Here is a 7,513-nt window from a genome sequence, read left to right on the forward strand (position 1 = left end):
CGGGGTGCAACAGGTGGGGTTGGCTGGGCAGAGATGTATGCATCAAAGCGGTTACATGGGTTGTCTCGCTCCACAGAGCTGAGCGTGAGAGTGCGAAGTTGGGCAGTGGTCTCTTCTAGTGAGCGTGTGTGCTGGTTTACCAGAGTGGCGTGTCCGTTGACGATGGTCTGGAACTCTCTCTGGAACTCTCTCCATTCTCCGGAATCCTGTGATGCTGGACTCGACATTTGGTCGCAGTGTTCTGTTAGGGCAGCAGTGGCGGAGCCCACTAGCAGAACACAGGAGGAGAGAGAATGGAGCGTTTTAGGTTGGTTTAATGTAGGCACCAAGGAGACAGGTATTATAGTACAGGAATGTGCAAGTAGATGCGAGCAGGTGCACTCATCGTGCAGCACAGGAGCGTCCAGGTGGGTGGTGTCTTGGGAGCGGTGGTCCTGGGCAGTCGCGGACTGGGACCATAACTCCTACCGGGAATTTGACTCAGGCAGGCCAGGCGTCAGGCCCATACCCATACCCCCCCCTGGGGGAAAAACTGCGTTTTGTATCCTGCTGCGTTGTATCACGTGGTGGCACTGTAGAGGCTGTATACACTATCAATGCGACCTTCAGCACCATGGACAGCGACGCTGTCACAAAACGGACCATACAAGTTGTACACCAAAGTGTAGAATAACTACTTTCCAAATAATGGATTGTCCAAATGTCGGGTTATAATACGAAAGTGTCCTTTATAGAAGTTTACCGGTGCAGTTACATTACATTTCTCTACTTCACTGGCGCTCTCTAGTCGATTCATTATAGTATCACTCACCCTCGCGCTGCTGCCGTCAGTTCAACATAATGACGCGCTCCTTATACATCTCAGTGGCTTCAATCTCAGCATCCAAATCATCCATCAGACTTATAGCTGTTCTATTTCACCGTCAGGTTCCAACAAACTGTCTTCTTCCCAGTACATCCAATAAAGTGATCAAGTGATCAACATCCGGAGTTTCCACGTCAATTTCAATGTCCATCTGATTCAAAACTTGCGTAATAACACCTCTGATTGCGCCCCGCTTTCGTCTCATTCTTTCAATTTTAGTCCGACGTTCGTCTTCACCCATTCTAGAGCTATCCAAAACGTTCATATCTCCCGGGTTTCGCCAGTTGATCTCATCATGATTTAAATTAATATGCTTGTTTGAGATTGGCGACTGGCGAGGCCTGCGCATGCGCACTGCATCGCGCTGGGTTGTGAATAACAAGTTAACTAATTTGTTCCTGCCTGCTTGCCTGAATTTATATATGCGCAAATAGAAACATGTATACCGACCTGGCCTGCTTCGGACTCGGAGTTCAGTGGCCTGACTGCGGGCACAAACAAACAAATTTAAAAATAAAAAAAAGCATTTGCCAGTCTGCCAGGGCAGCCAGGCCATGCCAGTCTGCCAGGCCACCGGGAAAAACTCCTGCTGCTCCCGATGGTCAGTCCGTAGTGGTCTTGGGCACAGGGAGAACAAGATTAGGACATGGTATGCAACAAGGACAGAGTAGCAAGGCTAGTGTGCGACGTCGTACCTAGGTTGTTAGGTTAACACTGCGACGAGGAGAGCAAGATCCGTGGGCTGAAGTAGGGGTTTGATGATGAGGGAATCCCTCACAGCCGCGCTGATTGATCTCCCTCTGGCAGCGTGGGAGCGCAGGGGTCGGATGCTGCCCATATAAGGGTGTGGAAGGATGAGGGGTGAAGAAGGCTCTCGCCGTGATTATGACACCTGTTGTTTGCTTACCAAGATGTCTGCAATCCTGATGTAATGGAATATGTATTGGATCTGCCCAATCTCTATTCTATTCTATCCTATCCAGAGGCCTTGTATTGCCCAGTTATGTTGTTGATCTTGTCAAACAGTGCTGTTGAAAAAACCTGGTTAAAATCTTCATTAGAGGAACGTCATGGTGTCTCTGCTTCTTTCTTTCTTTCCTTCTTTCTTTCTTTCTTTCTTTCTTTCTTTCTTTCTTTCTTTCTTTCTTTCTTTCTTTCTTTCTTTCTTTCTTTCTTTCTTTCTTTCTTTCTTTCTTTCTTTCTTTCTTTCTTTCTTTCTTTCTTTCTTTCTTTCTTTCTTTCTTTCTTTCTTCAACAAAGCAGCAGGCTAATTAAGAGCTGATGTAACAATGTCAGGTTTGATCTACTGTTTATGACGAGCCTAAAATAAGTGGCATTTCAATACTAATCTTTACAGCTTTATAAATGTCAGAATATGGCTTCTAACTTTAACTCTTGACATGGGTCTGTTGTAGTTGGCAGTGCTGTTGCCGTTGTGGGCCATGTAATATATCCACAGTGTGCGGTTCCACAGTATAATCATCATGTATAGGCATGTTAGACTTTCTTTTGGCAATGTGATTTGGCTTCTTCATTGAGCTCTTATCCTTATCATTAGGGCACAAGTATCTTGTGTTTTACTATAAATAAATATGCAAGACCAAAACTGTCAGTTATCTTATTCAGTGCTATGCGCTCATCGTCTCTCTCTCTCTCTCTCCTCTCTCTCTCTCTCTCTCTCTCTCTCTCTCTCTCTCTCTCTCTCTCTCTCTCTCTCTCTCTCTCTCTCTCTCTCTCTCTCTCTCTCTCTCTCTCTCTCTCTCTCTCTCTCTCTCTCTCTCTCTCTCTCTGTCTCTCTCTCTCTCCCTTTCCCCTATTATATTTCCTAGTTTACAAGTGTTGAATTGAGACTGAGAGAGATAGAGAGATTGATTGATTGATTGATTGAAAATTGTATTAACAGATTGCAGAATGGGTACAATACAGTGCAGCTCAATACACACAAGAGAGGGGGAGGGGAGAGAAAGAGAGATAGAGAGTTATTACCTCTATAAGTCTGTCTGTCTGTCTGTGTTCTATTCTATTCTATCCTAAACAGATGAGCCCTACCTGGTCTTTGAGAGTACACTGAACTTGTCCGATAGAGAGAGATTAAGTTATTATCTCTATAAGTCTGTCTGTGTTATATTCTATTCTATTCTATCCTATCCTAAACAGATGAGCCCTCCCTACCTGATCTTTGACAGTACACTGAACTTGTCCGATAGAGAGAGATTATTATGGGCTGTCGGCTGGTGACGTCAGCGATCTTCCAGGGTGACGTAGGGTCCCGGATGTGGAGCGAGCTCGGTGCTCCACAACACGCTCCTCTCTCTGTGAGTCACATGCGACAACAGTATAGCATGGCAGCAGCAGGTTTAGTATAGAGGGGCTATGGAGGAGAGTAGCCACTGATAGCTGTATGGGAGCCGTAAACAACGCAACCTGTGTGCTTTAGGGCAACTTCTGGATGTACAAGTACCGTCTCACAGCGACTTGACACTGCATTGGAAAAGCCTGTGGTGTTTTGAAAGCAAATGTAGGCTTCAAACATCGTTGTCGGAGAAAGAATTATTTGGGCTAGCAGCAGCAACACTGCAGCTAGCTGGGTAAAAGTCGACAGCGTGTTTATAGCTCTATTATTACTAGGACACAGTTGTTGAGCAAATAAAAGAACAAACACACATTTGTGGATTAACAGTAGCCTACTACAGAGACAGGTAATTTTGTTTCGTTTTATTCTATTGGCGCAAGTTGCATTGGGGGGAAAGGAGAGAGAGAGAGAGGGAGAAAGACAGAAAGGGGTTTAATGTATGAAAAGACACCACCGTCTGACTGACACTCGGAATGTTTCGATACAATAGTTTGTGACATTGTAACAGTTTACATGCTGTTCTATATGTATCCTCCTGCATAGAGCATCATAGAAACTGTTACAATGTCACAAACTATTGTATTGAAACATTCTGAGTGTCTGACTATTAGGTAGGTTTTATTTAGACAACAAACATAATACAGATCACATGAGTATTTGCTTTGTCAGGGATATAGAAACGAAAAGCCAAGACTTATTATTTCCATCGTTGTCCCTGGGAGTCAAATTCATACACATACCACTCATTACAGTAATATTACACAATAATTACATTTGATAGTAATAATGGCACACAATCATTAATTAATACAAACATGCGCATGTGTTGAGACATGTTGAACTAGAAGACACTGACTGGTGTCTCTTCAATGTGTAATCCACTGATCATCGCGGTTCTAGTCGTGATCCCGATTCCCGTCCCTTGAACCTGACGCGCGGTCCGTCCAGCTCGTCTATGAGACTGTGGCCCCAAACTAACTTCTCTATTGGCTCCGTGCGCGGCGAGACAAAGACATCAGAGCTGCTGTCACGCACGCGCGTCCCGTTACTTACTGGCGACACCTTCAGAGGAGAGCTGTCATTATTCATGACACGGAGCCCCCCCCGGCTGCTGCTGCTCCGGGCCCTCCTCGCGAGCACAACAACAACGCGCATAGATTTAGATTTTTTTTACCACTTTGTTTATGTATTTGAGATCTTGAGAACTGGGCCTTGATATGTGAATCATTATTATGCATAGAGTAGGTTTTTCCGGGCGACAATTTATGTTGCAAGTGGATGCTGCTGCCCAATTGTGAGAACTGGCCTTAGATAGTAGCCTATGATAACAAACTGCACACGCACTTGATTGATTGATTGATAACTTTATTAACAGATTGCAGAATGGGTACAGTACAGTACAGCTCAATACACACAATTGTTAAGGGGATGCAGACCAGAGAAAGACTTTCGTCTTGTTTACATCAGGGTCCCCCATTTTGCACCATGTGATTTGTTGTTTTTATCTGGATGAAAGTGCAAGCCACTGCATCATGTACATATAGGCTGTAGTTTTACTAAAGTAGGCTATAGGTCACTTAAAACATTTATATATTATTTTTGCAAAGAAGGCTCACCCATACATTCCCTGATATACATATTGACGCTGTTAATCCAATAGATACACTGGTCTATTTAGTGAAAATCAGGACTCCTTTATATATATCCAAAAAGGTTATATGTGGGATTGCATCTCAAAGGTCTACGGCACTGCATTTGCTTTAGTGAGTCATTGTATCCAACATAGGGCTTATAAACATGTTATTACACAAAAGTTTTGCTTTGTACTTTATGAATGTGTTAAAACATTTTTATTAATTTTGAGAGCTGACCCCTCCCTCCCCCATCCGGTCTCCCGCTCCCTGGAACATAATTATTAACACCATTCCAAAACAAGAAATCAGTCAGTGAGTCAATCAATCAATGAAATCTCTATACATTTATTATATTATTTTCCAACACATTTCTTGAAGTATAATTTAATGTTACACAAACAAACACACTTACAGGCTGTTCATAACGGCAGCGGTATTAAATAGAGATGTAAGCTAGATGGCCGTACAGACACATGATTGCGAGCCTGTGGCACTTCATGCACATGGAACATAAACTCGGCTGTGTAGGAGATCATATCACAAAGTCCTTTCTAATATTCCATCTTCTAAACACACATTTGCACACGTCTAAACATTCGGCCGATCGCTTATTAATCTACAAACTGCCTCTTTTGCAAAACCATTTTTTTTTTATTAGATTGTCTCTCAGCGAGGAGCGGGTTTTAGTTATTTATTTATTTATATATTTATTCCTCGCTTCATGACAGCAGCCGAGCCGCGGCGACTAAACTGCGCTTCTTCCTCAGCACCGAGCTGCCGCTGGACTTGCCTGGCTTTTTGCTTTTCTGTCCATTTGACTTTTATGATCGCCCTGGAATTTACAGTTTTTTCCTCCGAGGATGCGCTGAAAGGAAAACTCGATTTATTAAAAAAAAACAAAAGTCGCGGACGCTTCCAGGGTTACCGGTGGATTGTGTGAGGAGAGATTCTAAAGCCGAGGTCCCCCTCCTCCTCCACCTCTCCTCTCCCATCTATTGAGAGACCTGGCGTTCTGTTCTCACAGATCGCTGTGTTTGTTTGTTTCACATGTTTCTAGGTCTGTGATTTTGCTAAAATGCATCATCAACAGCGGATGGCTGCGTTAGGGACCGACAAAGAGCTCAGCGACCTGCTGGATTTCAGCGCGGTAAGCACTTGATTTTCTATAAGCCGTGGTTAAAAATGCGACCTATACCGTCGACTATACTGTTTACATTTTGATGTGTGTATACTAGTCCTCATGATTTTTATTAATTCATTGTGATTCACCTATAAAGTGCTTCTTTCACTGTGTGTAACAAAGTTGTTTCAATGTAACTGAAGTTAAAAGTTAAAGCATTATTGTGTGGTTTCTGTTTCCTATAGTGTTGTCTCTCTACCAAATCCATCATGTGCAGATAAACATGATACTGCATTAGTAATCTTGTTGTCTTATAGATGCGAAACAACGATTTGAAAATGTTCCCAACATCAATGGTAGTATATCCCATTTTTAAGTCTTTTTTTCCTTGTTTTTTTTTACACTGTCATGATAGAATACAAAACAATTCTATTTCACAAGTTTATGCTTCTTTTCTGCATCATGGCTATTATTTCAGACGCAGGTCTCTTTTCTGCTGCACACTGTTTTAGCTATATCACTGCATGCGGGAGGGATTCTAGAGATATTGATAAATAGTTGGCCAATGTGTCACAGCATGTCCTCTTTCAGGCTGTTTATGCTTCTATGTCACTTTTTAGAATAACAGCCCGACTACAACTTGAGTCGGAGCCCTGCATGTAGTTGTGGCACAAAAATATTTGTGAGGCTGAAAAACGCAGTTCGGAAGTTGAAGGACAGGAAATGTTCCCCTCACGGCCATGTTTTCTCCTGCCTGCTCTGCTCTGGGATCAACTTTTGTCTGGGAGGGGGGAAAAAACAGGCACCTGTATGCTGGAAAACACTCAGTTCTAGATTGTTGACCACTTGCATTAAAGTGTTATTCGGCTGTTTGTTCAAATTCAGCATTTTCCCATATACATTTTCTTAAAAAATGTATAGCCTACTGTAGGGAGATGCTTTTCATATAATTCCTGCTAACATGAGGCAAGGCATGCCATCTCCTTGTATCCCCCCCTGTCCAGTTGTAGAACAATTTTGATATTGATTGGCCCATGCATTGATAATAATACACATCTATTGATGTTGAAGGGTGACAGGCCTACATTTTCACCTCTCCTTTTTTTTGATTGGATTGTAAACGTAACCGTTACAATTGCAAGGAGTTCAAATAGAAATAATGCATTAGGGAATAGGCCAAAATATCTGTTTCTAACGCTATACCTTCACCTCACACTTTTAAGTAGCTCTGCAAATATGCCTTTCTGCTTTCTGCTTGTGCCATAACATTTATTAACACGTATTTCAACAACATTTTGTATTCATACGATTTATTTAGTGTGTTTTGTGTTAGTATAGATTTCTACACTATAGGTGTGATGTTACATATAGGCCTTGAATGTAGAGTGGACATGCATTTCTAACTCAAGTGTCTCTGAGGTAAAGTGTGGTGTGTTTGTCTTGTAGATGTTTTCCCCTCCCGTTAGCAGTGGAAAGAACGGACCGACGTCCCTGGGGAGTGGACATTTCTCCGGCTCAAGTACGTCGAGCTCTTCCCTCTT

General features: G+C 42.7%; 1 long non-coding RNA gene across 1 annotated transcript; it reads left to right on the forward strand.

Moving 5' to 3' along the window:
* The first annotated feature begins 5,616 nt into the window (after positions 1-5,616).
* LOC311236698 lies at positions 5,617-7,429 on the forward strand. Its single transcript, XR_014620238.1, has 3 exons — positions 5,617-5,999; positions 6,290-6,328; positions 7,419-7,429. It is a non-coding gene; the product is annotated as an uncharacterized lncRNA (long non-coding RNA).
* The last annotated feature ends 84 nt before the right edge of the window (positions 7,430-7,513 follow it).

This window comes from Notolepis coatsorum (genome assembly GCF_963971535.1).
Source record: "Notolepis coatsorum genome assembly, chromosome: 11".
Lineage (NCBI taxonomy): Eukaryota > Metazoa > Chordata > Actinopteri > Aulopiformes > Paralepididae > Notolepis > Notolepis coatsorum.